We start from the raw sequence: 16,209 nt of genomic DNA, 5'->3' as shown, positions 1-16,209 counted from the left end.
ATTAAATGGATTAAACCTGGATTAAATGCATCATGATTCTTCTGTTGAATCATAAATCCTTTTATTTTTCCCATTTTTCTTGACTATACTAATACAGCTTGAACTTTTTTGGGTTGATTAAAATCCTCTGAAACATGAAATTGAAGGAAAAAAAAGAGTCACTAAGTAGACTATTGATACTATGATCAGTTTAAATGAAATCAAATGAAGGAAATGACATTCTCTTACTCATTTAATGGTGGTGTAAATTGGATAACTTCCCCGGAGAGCAATTTGTCAATATGTATAAAATCCTTAATCACATGCTTGTTACAAAAATTCCAAGTAAGTAACTGGTTGAGTAAAACAAAGATGCGTGCTTAAGTATTTCCATTTTAAAATATCCTATAATAGTGAAAAGTGAAAAACAACACATCTGGGGACTAAATAAGTAGCAGTGCAGGCATAAAAGGAGATATTATACAATCATTAACATTTTGCTGTGGTTGCATTAATATGAAAATGACATTTCATATAATGTTAGGAGAAAAACATGCAAAACTGCATATAGATTATGACCCAGTTGTAAATATATCTATTTTCATATCATTAAATAATTTTTGTTTTGTAAAGAAAGGCACGGAAGTGTTAACTGACACCAATGTGCAGAACTCCTTTTCTTTTTATTTGCCTAATTCAGGCAGTTTAATAATCTCTAGTCTCATGACAATTTTTAGGTATAAACACATTAAGGGTGAGGAGTGATATCATCTAGCCTGACTCAGAGATAAAATTTGGAAATAAATCAAGTTTATCTTTGATCTCTTATCATCTGTCTTTAAGCATCTACTCTGGCTTTCCGTTTTTCTTTTCTTTCCCATTCTGCCAAATCAGTCCTCACAGCAAGAAACCTACATTTCTATATTCTTCCATATTCTTCTAAAGTTGCTTATTAAATGGATACTGCCTTAGAATCATGGTGGGATTGTTCTTTTATATTTTATTCATTCTAAAATTACTTTTCTAGGAAATGCAGAAATCTAAAGGAATCATCCTTTAGGAAGTATTTTTGAGTAATTAATCTTGGACAGCTTAGTAAGAACTGTTTTGTTGTCTGGTTGCTGGTGAAGAGAAGTTGTACTTTGCCAAGTAGTAATTTACATGTAAATAGCAATCACCAAATAGCAACAAGAGCATAGCAATAATCATGCAGCTGTTTGCATATCATTTGCTTCTTAGGGACCCCCAAGGAGAAACATAAATGAATAACCATGGACAAATTGATCTATTTTGTTTGGCTGTAGTAATATGTGTTTCTAGCTTAACCTGTTTCCAGCTGAGAATACAGCAATCGTGTGTTTATGCTGCTGGACAATTCCAAACCATGCCAAATAAAAGTTTAGGATAATATCTTCAGTGGCTGCTCTATGCCTCTTCTTTTTCACAAGAGGCATATGTAAGTGTTCCTTGGTGATTGACATTCAAAGAATGTCTGGTATATTCTTTTCTTTTTTTTTTTGAACCAGTCTTTCAAAAAGGAGACTAAAAGTTCACACTTTGACATAGTTAATGTAGAAAATGTACATGGCTTATGACATAGAAATTTAAAATGCCAGATACAGGTTTTCAACTTTTTTCTAGGTAAACAATGTAATTTGAAAAATCCAAAGAACTTTATGTGAATAATGCTTTTTAGTTACTAAAAGCTATTTCCTTGCCCATTTTACAATTCTAAAGGAGACATTTTTAACAATTATACATAAAAAATTTAAAAAGATGGGTATTCTTGAAAAGAGAAAACACATTCTATGCATTAAAATGGCTTATTGTACTCCCAAGCCTTTGATTATGGTCAATTTTGTCAACCTTTATTTAGTCAGGTAATTGTGTAAACCATAAAATATGACACTAATATAAAATCAATTTCCAAAATGAAAAAGATGTATTAGTTAAAATCCAAAGTAATTACAAATCCTCATTAACTCAGTACAGCTGAAGACAATAGATAAGTCTAAAATTCTGCCTGGCTTCAAATCAATTACTTGTTATTGAATAGTTTGTGAGCAGTAATTTATTATTGATTCAAAGAGTCATTTGCATTTTATATCAATGTGATTTTCTTATTTCTATGACCAAATAATAATAGACAGGCATAGTTAAAAGAAAGTATAGTGTAACGAGCAGTACTGCCTTTCACATCTATTTTTGATATTGATCACAAGAAACTCGGAATCACAGTAGAGGTTAGCAAATTTCATTCTGCTGTCATGAGCAACAGCCTAGTCCAAAGGTAGTGACGGAATCTCCTACACTACCCCAACAGTGTACGTTCAGAAATGTTATTAAAAAGTAAATTTAAAGTGGTTATTTTAAAAGCACATGATATACTCAAAAGTGATACAAATTTACTTAAAAATAAATACATATTTATCTCATACCATAGATTTGACGTTAAATATTATCTTCAATTTTGACAAATCTCTGTAAATTATGTGTTATTATGCCCATTACATGGAAGGGGAAAAAAAAAAAACAACTGCGAGGTTAAAAAAGTTAGAGAAATTTTCCCAGTTCGTGTTGAATTCACGATAGGAATCTGCTACACAGGCCAAATCAGTATCACAGAGTAAGTCAGGTTCTCCTATGTAATCTAATGAGACAAATAGCCCAAGATACATTATACATTAATGCCGTAGTGGAGAAGTATGGTATTCAATTGACTTATTCATTCACTTATTCAAGTAAATGTTATCCACTTATTGAATAACTAATAGTTGTTGTGTTAAGTAAAATATAGCGTGTTGAAATAGAATGCCATTCTTTACAAAAAAAAAAAAAAAATGCCCTGCAAAAGTTAGTGTACTGATTTTGCAATAACACTTTTAGACTTTCAGGTATTCTTCAGTCCTGTCATTCTTAAGTCCAGCTATTATGCCTGATACAAAGAGATTTGCAGGTGGTGAAGGTAATTTTTACTAGAGTGAGATATTGGAAGTGACCCTGTGGCAAGTGGATTAACATTGTTGAGCATATGCTATGTGGTAGACATTTTATATGTACTATTTCACGTAATCCTCCCAGAAACACTATTTTGCAACAGATACTATCAGGCCAGGAAACTTCATAGATTTTGTGTTCTGCTATTTTTCTTCTCATAGCAGAGTTCCATAACATAAATAAGACACCAGAAGCATAACAAGTGGCAGTTGGAAAGAGCATTATTTATTTCCAGTATTTTGCAAGACAGGGACTGAAAGTACAGGGATGTGGCTCACTCAGTGTCACAAAGCAGATCAGTGCTCAAGATGGAGTAAGAAATACCAGAACCCAGGTCCTGAAGTTATTCAAAAAATGCCTTTGAGTGATGGTACGTAGAGTGATTTTAATAGACACACAATGTTTTTGCCTAAAATCTACTTCCTTTTCAGAAGACAGTAGGTCCTTTTGCCAGGAGAAAAGAAACATATGCTTATTTCAGTATTTGCTTTTATTTTTTATTTTATTTTTTAACTGAATACAAGTCTAACCAAGCAAGCAAGTAGTGCTGACCATGTGACTTTGATAGACACATTTACTGGGTGGAAAGAAATCAGAGAAGCTGAGAATTTCTTCAACTCCTACCTGTGATGTGCTTTCAAGGCAGGCAATTCAATTTGCACTATTATCCCAAAAGAGCTTCTTGGAAGCTATTATCCAGTATTTCATTCACTTTGCTATATGCCAATGCTTTCTCTTTATAGTAAGTTTAAATCTTTTATTTTACTTTTTTTTAAATCAACAATTCAAACTTGTAAGAAGAAATGTGAAAAATCTACATGTAAAATAATATAAGACTTGCCTTCCAAAGATGAGATTAGTCAAGAATAATAGATTAAGAAGAAGAAAAAAAGATATTATTATTATACAGGTAAAATAAAATTGTAATAGGCAACTATATTTCTATTTGTCTCTCAGAAGCTATTTTTTATAACCCAGAAAAAAACAGGTAAGGAAACAAACTGGGTTTATACTCTTCTTTCTCTTTTTAGGTAACCAAGTTCATTAAAAAGTCTTTTTTTTTTTTCGAATTCCCTCTGGTAATCAAGCCAGTAATCAGTGATACCTGAATATACTATGTTAGTACTCTTCTAAGTCCAATTTATAATCATCAAATTGTTTTTTATTAGATAGGATATTTTCCATGCTCTACAGGTTGTTTTGCAAGTGACAATTACATAACATCAATATGAAGGCGACTTCTTTTTGCTTAACTGGTTTATTAATACATTTAGTTTTTGCCCTCAGCAAGGTAAAATGTATTTTCTCTTTTACATAAAACTGCTGTTTGTTGAGTGAATTATGGATGAATTCTACTGACTCAGCAGTCAGAAGAACTCGTTCCTCTGCTTGCTGGTACTGATGGATCTCATATGTGACTTTTTGATATAAGAGCAATCCAGCCCCAGAGAGCCTAAACTTGGGCCAGATGCCAAGAGTTTATTGCTATTCTGGCTGAGGGACTGTCTTAGAGTACTAGAAGAATGGAAAGGCAGGAAGAGGTGGTTCTTCTTCAAAAGCAGGAATGGCTTCAGACAGATCCATCCAACAAATTCTCTTCTTCATCCCTCTTGTGGTCATTGGCCTGAATTTTTCATACGAATGGCTTGAGGTAATACATGAATGTAGAACCAGATTCTTTCTTTCATGCACACCTCACTGGGCCATATATGAATAAATTTCTTAGTTTCTGAGTTTCAGAACCCAAAATACCTTGTAACATTTTTCAAACAATATCTAATTTTCCATTTAAATAATTATTTCCAATCAGGCGTATAGGAAAAAATAGAACAATCTCTCAAATTCCACTAACATTTTTTGATTTAAAAATTATATTATAATTAAAAAATAGGTCTTTTACCAAAACATTCCTGCTATAAACTGAGCATATGGTCTCATCTTACAGGTTTGGGGCACTTCTGGGAAAAGAAGACAGAGGTGTCCTATTTCTCCTACCCCAACCTCTCTGTTACATTTACATTCTGCTGGCATGTCCATGTGTTAAATCCTCCATAACACTCCAGGAAACAACATGCTTCAAATATATACTCAACTTCTTCCCCCAGGACAGTTCTCTCTCAAAGTTTTGAATTGTTTTTTGTTATTAAATCAAGTTTTGTTTTTTTTGGTGTGTGTGTTTGTGGATGGCCTTGCATAATAGTCACTCAATAAATGTTTTCTGATATTGATCAAAATGAGCTAAATACAAATAATATCTTACTCCTTAATTAGTCTTAATAGTTGATGGGAATAAGAAGACAACTTGTAGTCACCACATAGGGAAAACACAGTAGGAACTAAAGCTGTTTTGCTAACAAACTAACTTGAATCTCTAGACTGAAATTCTCAAGATGCAACCAGGTTTATGCCACATTAATCAGAGTCTCTTTCTTTCTTTCTTATTTATTTATTTATTTATTTATTTATTTATTTATTACTCTATACCTATAGCAGTCTAGAAAATTCATGTAGTCCTTCTCTGAGGTTTGGCCATGGGAGAGGAGGCAGTCCTAAAGAAACTGACTGGTGGTGAAGACTAATGGTGTCAGCGCAATCCAATAATGGGGACACCCATGGAGCTTCCACAGTCAGAATGGTGGGTGGAGTGGAGTGGGACAAAAGGTAGGCAGTTCTTACTTGTCTTTGTGAAATGATAACATTAATATCGACTTCACAAAAACATTTGAGAGTATTAAATGAATTAATTTATAAAGCACTAAGCATAGTGACTGGTACACAGCAAGTGCTCATTATCTATTTGTTGAATGAATGAATGAGATGACATGTAAATTGAGTCTTAAAGGATGAGCGAGATTTGTTAAATGGGGAAAGGAAGAATAGCCTTCTAACTATTCAAAAGAGAGCATTTTTCAAGGACTGACAAGTTAAGTTCTGAGCAGAAGGAAAAAAACATCTGTAAGAAGGGGCTAAAAATTTGGTCCCAGAGTTGAAGAATTTTTAACACACTACACTAAGCATTTTAAACAATGGACAAAGGCGAGCCCTGAAGGTTTGTAATTAATGTGATAATCTATCAAATCAGAATTTCAGTAAAAAACAAAAAATATTTTAATGTGATTGAATTTTTAAAACTTCAAGTTATTTAATTGAGATTCATGAAAATCTTTCAAAGCTCTTCCTGCCAAACTGTTTTAACTATCACATAAAACTGACACTTTGGAATATGATCCAAATACTCATAAAAAAACAGACTATATATGTATATCAGTGCCAGATCAATTATAGCTTCTAGGTATAGAATTAATCTTCCCTTGAGTTTACCCACAGAAACAACCTTAAGAAAAAAATGTTTGATCTGAATATTTTAAATCAAATTTTGATGTTGTCTCACAAAGATAACACTGTCTATTTTTGATTTCGTACAGTGGAACACATCAGGTAATTTTGTTTTAAATTGCTGAAAAATCAAATCTTGGATGCACGCCCGAAGTTCGAATACTTTTACCTATGCTCCAACCACTTAGTGGTAGAATAAGATACTTACATGGATGGCAGTTCCAAACAAATCAAGAACATATACATTCAAGAGGGATGGAAGAATAGATCTGAGGTCTCAAATGGCTCTACTTGAAAATTCAAGTTTTATGTAAATGGTAAGTTTCAGAAATGTACTTATGTTACACTCTCTTGGCAACAACACCACGTGAGACATACGCTAAAAGGTTTAAAAAAAAGTGAAATTACATACATGGAGACTTTTGAGCTTGTGTGGAAACAAAAATCTGAGAAACTGATAGTTTACCAAGAAGGTAAAGTAATTTGAAGCGTTTATAAAAATGTCAGATTTCCAAGAAATTGTATTGACTATAGGAATTTGTTTGCTGAGAGAAATATGACCCATTTAGATTAAGAAGTTAGAAAGAAGTGGGGAAAATTATGCATTCAGTATTGTCATATGCTATGTAATTCTCTGGTGGCAAAACCTTTCATTGTGCTCCCTTCATCCACTTTAATAACTTTTGAACAATACTGAGGCTCTGAATGCTAAGATTTTGGTGTTGGTACTTTTCAAAGTTTTTTGTTTGTTTGTTTGCTTGTTTTTTTCTTTTTCTTTCTTTTTCTTTTTTCTTTCTTTCTTTTTTTTTTTTGGCATGGCATCCCTGGCTGGGCATTAAACCTTTCAGATGTTTATTTGTGACCTTGAAGATTCAACTTTAGTTTCAGGTTACATGGAGGTACCAGCTGTATGATTAATATAGTAGCTACTAGCTACATTTTGCTCTTTAAATGTAAATTAATTAATACTTTACATTTATATGTAAAGTAATTTCAGTAAAACTGAAAATTTAATTCCTCAGTGGCACTAGCTACATACCAAATGTTTAACAGTGGCTATGGTGTTGGACAACACAGATATAGAACAGTTGTCTGATCACAGTAGTATCTATCAGATATCATTAAAGAGAGACTAAGATTTGACTTCCATAATGAAAGACTCAAATAGGTTAAATAAAGAATACAATATTCTATGTTTAACTCTAATGACTAGCATAGAGGTAATCAAGAATTCTGTTACAAAGATATTTGATGAGTAGGATATATAAATAGACAGTACTACTTTGATTTTGCTTTCTTCTTAATATAGATATATCACCTGAGCATAGCTATGCTCTTAATTTTCAGTCATAACATTATTAACTGGGAGTTAGTCAATTACTGTTGTTAAAAGGCACTCTTCCCTCTTCAATTATATCATTTTGCCCTCAGCTTTAAATTATGTCATGACCTTTAGTCTGAAACTTTCACTTCTTTATTTTTAAACTTAATTGTGCCATTTTATCAATCTCAAAATGAGCTGAACAATTTCAAGTAAAGAAAGATGTGCACTGCCTATTCTCTATCTTCTCATATTTTTATTATCCTAGTTATGAGGAGTGAAACATGGCTGCCTGTGTTTCATAATGCCATGCAAAGAAGTGAACTGTAACAAGCACCCTACCGTATCTCTAAGTAGGTGTCAGAAAATTACAGTTCTAACACCAGACTACTTTATAAGGAACTAAGACAACACAGGGATATATGTTACATTTTTGGTGTCTGAGAGTTAATATCATTAATTCATGTTTTAAAATAGAATTTTCTATTTTATCCATTTCTCTACTATTATCAGTGTTTATATCATCAGTGATATGCACTATGCTTCAGTAAAAAAACAAACTCTGAATCTCAGTATCTAAAAATAACAGAGAACTTTTTGCCCCTTATTCCTCAACATGTTCATTGAAGGTCAGCTGGAGTTCTGTTCTTTACTGTCTTCATCCTTATCTCTTTGGATGTTGGAATGGCCTCAGTCCATGTTGGTGGCAGAGGACAAGAACATGGTAAAGCAGTCTCTGGCTATTAAACCTCCTACCCAGAAATTACACAGGCATCTTCCACTCACATTTCATTGGCTAAAGCGAGTCATATGGCCACACCTAGTTTCCAAGTCAACACGGAGGTGTAATCCCTCCATGTGCTGGAAAGGATAGAGTCAGAATATTTATGAAGATTCATGACTAGTACTGGAAAAATTGCAGCATTTAAAAAATATTTTCCTATACAACATAGTGTAAGCAAATAAGAAAAAGAGATATGTTAAGAAACTACTAAATTCACCAAACACAGGAAGACAAATACTTAATGATTCCACTTACATGAAATATCCAAAATAGTCAAATTCATAAAATCAAAGACTGGAATGATGCTTACCAAGGACAGGAGTAGGAGCAAATGGAGAGACATTAATCAACAGGCATAAAATTTTGGTTAAGATGAATGAGATCTAGAGATCTTCTCTACAATACTGCACCTATAGTCAACAATAATGGATTGTACACTTAAATTTTCTTAAGAGGATAGATTGCATATTAAGTGTTCTTATCACAGTAAGAATAAAAAATTAATTCATAAGCAAAAGACAATGCAAGAAAGAAGATAAAATTGCAGTAGGTAAAATGAACAACATTATTGTCTCTTTTGGTAGAGAGATAAAGAATAGAATGAGATTGGGAATGTTAACTTTGCTTGAACTATGAACCAAACTTTTCATTCTGCGAACTTCAGGGACAGATTTGTATCTCTCTGCCATGCCTCTGGATCACAAAGATAACTTGGTTGGCTGACATATGTCTTTCATCATTTGTATCCTGCCTTTTTGAGATGTTGCCTCATCAGTCTGTTTCATTCAGACTCTCTGTCATTCCATTTTTTCACTGTCTAAAGTGAATTGGTAACTGGAGAATTTAACTGAAACAAAAAACGGCACTGGTTTTAAAACAGTATCTATACAGTCCCACAAAAGTCAGTTAAGTGGAAAAAGGTTAGTCTAACCTTTCCCTCTCCACTCCCCAGTATCTGATTTTGGGTGTCATTTATAAACAGTCTTGATATGAACAGGTTCTACCTTAAATCCAATGTATTTCTCCCTCTCTTTCCCTTGGTAAACCTATATAAACATGTTCTGGTACAGAAAAATTTGGGATTACAAATTTTCTTTGTCTTTACTTTTTTTTGCATTAACACTTCAAGAAAAGCTATATTCTAGTGAAGGACAGGACTTGAAATCTCTTTAATTCAATACTCAATGGACTGCACTATCAGGAGTATATGCATAAATGCCGAAAGATAATAACATGGCATTATTGATGCTACCAGAGGCTTACCATTTTCAAATAAACCATCCCAGGCTAAAGTGACATCAATCCCACATTTCACTGTTGTGGCAAATGGTTCCCCTGACTCTGTGGCTTCTATCAATCTCTGATTCTAAAGATGCAATTGGTGGAATCAGATTTGTCATTGGACATTTAATTAAATACAGAGCCCTTCAAGGTACAATTGATAAGCAAATATAAGTTATTTTCCTCTAACTATAGACAATTATAGTTTCTATTATGGATTGCAAATTAGATAAAGAGTACCTTATTGTTATTATATGGTTTATAAATAGATTGTTCTGTGTTTTTTTTCTTCTAGTGCATTTTATAACACCTAGTGAGAAAACTCGTATCTAAGGTCATTCATGAACTGAAATGTATCTTGTTTTTAAAAAATTCAGAAAATTGCTTAACCATGTATCAGAAAAAAAATAGCAATCCTACATTGGAAAATATCAACTTGGATAGAATTTCTTATAATTGCCCTTAAAATATGACACGTCTACAGGTGCTCTTGTTTAAATAATGTTCCTTTATAAACTGATCACTCTAGTACAATTTACTTAAATGCTAAAAATTTGGCATTATTTATTAGATTTCTAGAACTTATAGAGAAAATTCTATTTTGCTTATTTATGTTTTATCTTTTCTTTTTCTTTCTTTTTTTTTTTCAGATAGGGTCTCACTCTGTCACCCAGGGTGGATGGAGTACAGTGGCGCCATCTCTGCTCACTGCAATCTCCACCCACTGGGCTCAAGCCATCCTCCCACCTCAGCCTCATGAGTAGCTGGGACTATGGGACTACAGCAACACGACACCATGCCAGGCTAATTTTTTGTATTTCTGGTAGAGACACGGTTTCACCATGTTGCCAGGCTGGTCTTAAAGTCCTGAACTCAAGCAATCCACTCGTCTCGGCCTCTCAAAATGCTGGGATTACAGGCATGGACCACCACACATGGCTATGTTTTGCCTTTCTAGTTAGACAGCTAGAATGTAGAAATGAGTGAGCTGACTCCAAAGCCAAGGACAAATAAGAAATGAATGCCTTACATTCCATCATGAAGGTGAATAAAGCCGATATTGATATTTTTGTCACATCCTACATTGTTAGGTTGCGCCCTTAACAATTATCGGCATAATCGTTAACAGTTAAGTGCGTGATACTTTTGTGCCCTTAATAATACTTTCGCATTTTATTCTGAATGCTTATTCAAGTAGTAAATTCTGTCTGAAGTATATGTTGAAATAAGAACAATTTTTTTCTCTCTTATTAACAAAGAATTATTGAGTCAAGTTTAGTTAGTATTTTTGTTAGAAGAAATAAAAAAATAAGTGGAAGAGATAGTTGCCAGGAGTGTGTACCTCAGGAATGCCTGAAATACTATCATCCAGTGATTGATTCCTTGTTTTGGGGATTTTGTTTCGTTTTGTCTTCTTTTAGATGGAGTCTTGCTCTGTAGCCCAGGCTAGAGGACAGCGGCGCAATCTTGCTTGGCTCACTGCAACCTCCGCCTCCCGGGTTCAAGCGATTCGCCTGCCTCAGCCTCCCGAGTAGCTGGGATTACAAGCGCCGGTCAACACGCCTGGCTAATTTTTGTATTCTTAGTAGAGACAGGGTTTCACCGTGTTGGCCAGGCTGGTCTCGAATGCCTGACCTCGTGATCCATCCGCCTCGACCTCCCAAAGTGCTGGGATGACAGGAGTGAGCACTGTACCTGGACTATTTGGGGGATCTTTAAAAGGCAAATCATTCTAGCATTATTTGTGATTTAATTTTATGGTTTGCTTTTCTTTAGTGATGACAGGCAAACACGGTGGCGTGACAGAGTTCAGATGAAGGAGATAAGAATTTGGTCAAGGGTGTTGAAGTATCATTATAAAATGGGAAGAAGTTTTTCTCCCCACTGATTTTGCATTTTTTCTAGAGCCAGCTCTCAAGATGATAATTTTATGCAAGAAACACAGAACTAATATGCTGCAAATTACTTTGATCTTCCACATAGCAATGTGACATCAATTAAAAATTATTGAACTTTGATATATACCAGATACAGTTGTGAGAAAATACACATTGCACTCTTATGGAGTGTGTAGAGTAGTTGCGATCTCTGTCAGTTTACATATATAATAATATAAAAGTTAATAAAATCATAATAAATGCTACAAAAGAATAATACATGATATTATAAAAATATGGACTGGCAGCATCAATGAGGGCATGTATGAGAACATATATAATGGGGACTCAAAGAGAAAGTGTTCCAAAGTTTAACTTCTGTACCCAGCCTGCTTGTTTCCCTCAGAGGATCTTGACAGAACTAAGAAAAATAGGATATGTAACGAGCTGAAATATTATATAGATTTATTAGTTCATTTAGCAAGTATTTATTGAAGCTTTGTGCTGAAAATACGTGTCTCTCCCATTTGACCCTTTCTTTTCCTTCCCCATGCCATCTACCTTTCCTACCACACATCTCACACATCTCAATGATTGCATCTGCTTCCTACCTCAATCTCTTTCCACTTCCATGTAGCCCATACATGTTGGTCCAATGATGTTTTTGTAAAGCCAATACTTATGTTGTATTTTATGCATTCTTTTGCTATACAGCACTAATCTCACTGAATTCTATCCAAGCTCAATAACATTTGTCACACAATGCTGGAAATCCTCTAATATTTTATCTCCCTTCTCTCTATAAGATGAGGCGCAGCTCTCAGCTTGGCCTTCTGGGATTTGCACAACTATGACCTCAAACTCTTCTCTAATTTTCTCACTCCTTTCTTTATACACAAGTCTTCTACTTTCATCAAACCAATGCACTTAGAATGCCTTTACTAGCTTTACTTAGGCCTTTTCTTTACAAAAAAAAAAAAAAAAAAATTATCCCCACTATTCTCTGTTTAGGTAAATTTGACTCAGCTCTCTAGGTTTCATCTAAAATAAACTTTGCTCTCTATAAACTATGTTACATTTTGTGAAGAGTTTGATATTAAGCACACACTCATGCATACATATATCTATATAGGCTTATATGTTAAAATGTATGTGTATACATTTGTATCACTAGAGTAGAAGGTCTTTGAAAATAAGAATTTTCTTTTACTTGTATAAACTCTATTGTTTGATACATAAATTTTTCATAACAATTTATTGATTGATGAATTTGTGGTGATATGGAGGAAAAGCAGTGCAATTATCAACTATCCAATGAGAATGTCACACTCAACTACACTATATAATAGTTTTTTTGTTTGCTTTTAGCCAGCCTTTAATTAAATTCTCAAAATTGTTTTTCAGTATGGTTCCCAAACATTTATTTGATTCTGCTGTATTTTGGAACCACTGAGATGTTTAGACTTCAAAAAAAAAAAAAAGAATACTATAGTTGCAGCATCTGGAAATAAGCCTGTGATTCTATAATCTAATGCATTCTGGGATTTGCCAGAATTGTCATAATTAGAATATTTTAATATTGTTTATACCATGACATTTTTTCATTAAGTCTATTGACCTCATGCTAAGTTAGAAATTATTTTTAATAAATAAGAATTTATCAACCGGTTGTCAGAAACTCTTGTATTTTACACTAGGGGCTTCTATTTCCCTCAAAATCTGCAGGATACCTGGCATGAAGAAAATAAAACTCTAATTTACTGACAAGTGTGTAAGCAAGGCAGGAGTGAGGAAAAAGTGGTCTTGGGGATACTTTTATTAGTCTAAGTTTATTATTAGTCTACTTTGTTAATGTCTAAGCTATGTTCAAAAATAGTAACTATCAATCCACATTCCAAATCTACTAAATCTGAGTTAACTATTTTTTGAACTTTTAGATGTAGGCATAAATAGGTATGACTGTAGTTAATATGTCTTCCAACTGCCAAAATATTAAGTTGCTTTAAAAGTTGACTGCCTTATAGAGGTGGTTCAAGAACTCCCTTGAAAGTAAGATGTCATACAGTGAATACCACGTGCTTCTAAAAACAGTAGGATATTTTACTTTTGTCTCATTGGAAACAACATTTTATATAACTATCATGTCACCTAATAACATTTTTCTATTACAGAGAGGGAGGCTATTATTATTATTATTTCTTCTTGTCCCCAGAAACGATTTAAAGTGATATTATAGGCAAATATCTCTAGTCAAATCTGGATAGTCTTCTCATCTTCCAAACAAATGTATTTCATTTTTTTGTTTGTTTTTAAGGCAGTAATGGTCCCTATTTTTTTCATTTATATAATGGTTTTACAATCGTACAATGTACAATTTAAACTGTAAGTTCACTTTACAAAGGGATTCTGGCATGTATGTTGTTGTCTCTTAAATTACAACGGTAGAGTTTTCTTCGACACGCATGCTTTATTCCCTCCTCCCTCACTCCCTCAGAATGCTCCCTTTCCTCCCGTTACAAAATGTCCCAAACCTAAGGGAAAGGAATCTTTGGTAAGGCATTAGAAATTAGCAAAATTTTGCATCACGCAGTCTAGCTATCTGCCTAGCTGACCTCTCTTCTTTTATTCCTGGATATCCAGCTAGATATCATATGCCGGTTAAGAATGCATTTTATAACTTGCTGTGCCATTTAGTGGCCCTTATTCTCTGATTACCTGGCAGTTAGCTGTGACTAGTCAACTGTGAGTGAAGGTGACAGCTGCCATTCCAGGTGTGGTCTATTTAAACTCCCATGCCACTTCCCTTTTAGTGGCTTGATGTAGAGATGACAGCAGCACCATCTGCAGTCCCTGAATCGCCCTTTGTGGGAAAACCGACTTCTGATCAGCAGCACTGGTTTGAACTTTACAGGAGCTGAAATCATGTTCATTCATGGTAAGCCTCATGATCTGAGGGCTAACTTTTAAAGGTAGCTAGTGTTCCATTAAATAGTATACTTTGTTAGCATAATTAAGCATCAGAGTTCCACTGTAAAACGGGGCCAATGTTATGAGAGAAAGGCTTGTTTGACTAAGAGTTGTTTCCCTTTGAAGAACTTGCATGTGTGAAAGACTTGCTTTTAAGTGCAAATGACTTGCTGCTGCATGGAGCCTTGGGCACTGCCTGGAAACGTGAAGACCTGGCTGGGAGGATTTTGCCTTGAATTGGAACCAGAACTCTAAATGGAGAATGGAGGGGTTGAGAGGTCTGAAACGATGAGACCTTGGAGAGTACAAAGGAGAGGAGGAAAAGGACTAGGAGACCACAAGCTCCTGGATACTCATCAAAGGCAGACTTAGAACAACAGGGGACTCAGTGGGAAAAGTGCTATGTTTGTGGTCATCTTACAGCATGGGTCCTTCTCCTTCTGATATTGGTTTGTATCTGTTAACTTTTTAGACTTTGTAGGACTACTTGAGGAGATGCATAAGCCAGTGTGACACTTTGGACCCAGTTATTCCCATGTGGTTATACAGGTTGTTCCAGAAGACAGCCATGCAAAGGCATTCTTTGATGTACCAAAAGTCTCACAGAAGTTCTTGCTTGCAAATGAAGCAAGAGTCCTCTAACCACACAGGTGCAAAATCTCTCTCTCTGCTCATGCATCTCTTAAAAACACCTGCTAAAATCTAGGTATTCTGCTGCATGGAGTCTTCCTCATGACAGAGATGTAATAGGAATAACAGAACTTTGAAGGCAAATAAACCCTGTGTTCCAATGCTATCTCTCCCCCTCAGCAGCAGAATAACCCTGGGCAAGTTCATGAAGCTTTTGCTTCAAGTAATCGCTTTGAATAAGTTAAGCCTTGAACATTAGTTTCCTGAATTGCAAAATAAGCATTATAAAATCTACATTTCCAATTGCGATGTGGAGGATATATGGTGAAATCAGTGTAAAATATACTGTCCTGCCTTTATCATAGTTATTGCAGTATAGATCTTTCTCTGCTTCTTATTGCCTAATGAAAAGCAGCCTCTCTCATGCTAGTTGATGTGGAATATAACATGAAGATTCTAGGTGCAAAATTTGTGAAAAATACTTGCGTAGTACAAAAAGGGGAGAGGAACATATGACATGCTTGTAGAAGGATTCTAGAGATTTCTTAGTTAAAAAGGGAATAGTACAGTAAGCATATTCAGGTATAAAACTAGTAGAGAGGTAAGATGCGCTAAGAATGGAGGGGTCAAATTACCCAGATATATAATATGTCCTGCCCATTTTCCTCAAAGGAAAACAGTATGTTTACCTGTCTTTTTATCTATTAATCGATACAACCCATGTAAAGTTAACTGTTACCTTCACCTAAGGATTACTTTTGTTAATATTTTATTATATGTTTTTCAATTAGGTCAGGATTAAATTTGATGATACATGCAGAGTGTCTAGAAGTACACTTGGTTTCTACTAAGTACTCAACAAAAGATAGTGATTATATGTGATTTTTTTTTCTAGAACTTGCTGCTCACAGTACCTAATGATACTATGATGCCTAAAAACTATTCCTTTTAAAAAGTGACCTTATCAGCCAAGTGTGGTGGCTCACACCTTTGGGAGGCCAAGGCAGGTGGATCGCCTGAGGTCAGGAGTTTGAGAC

The 16,209-nt window shown here is 34.4% G+C and overlaps 1 protein-coding gene across 1 annotated transcript in view; it reads right to left on the bottom strand.

Annotated features, from left to right (window-relative positions):
- CNTN5 (contactin 5) overlaps positions 1 to 16,209 on the bottom strand; it is a 1,330,348-nt gene that overhangs the window by 232,584 nt on the left and 1,081,555 nt on the right. The window lies entirely within an intron of this gene.

The sequence above is a fragment of the Gorilla gorilla genome, chromosome 9 (assembly GCF_029281585.2).
Source record: "Gorilla gorilla gorilla isolate KB3781 chromosome 9, NHGRI_mGorGor1-v2.1_pri, whole genome shotgun sequence".
NCBI lineage: Eukaryota > Metazoa > Chordata > Mammalia > Primates > Hominidae > Gorilla > Gorilla gorilla.
This window is presented reverse-complemented; position numbering and strand designations above follow the sequence as displayed.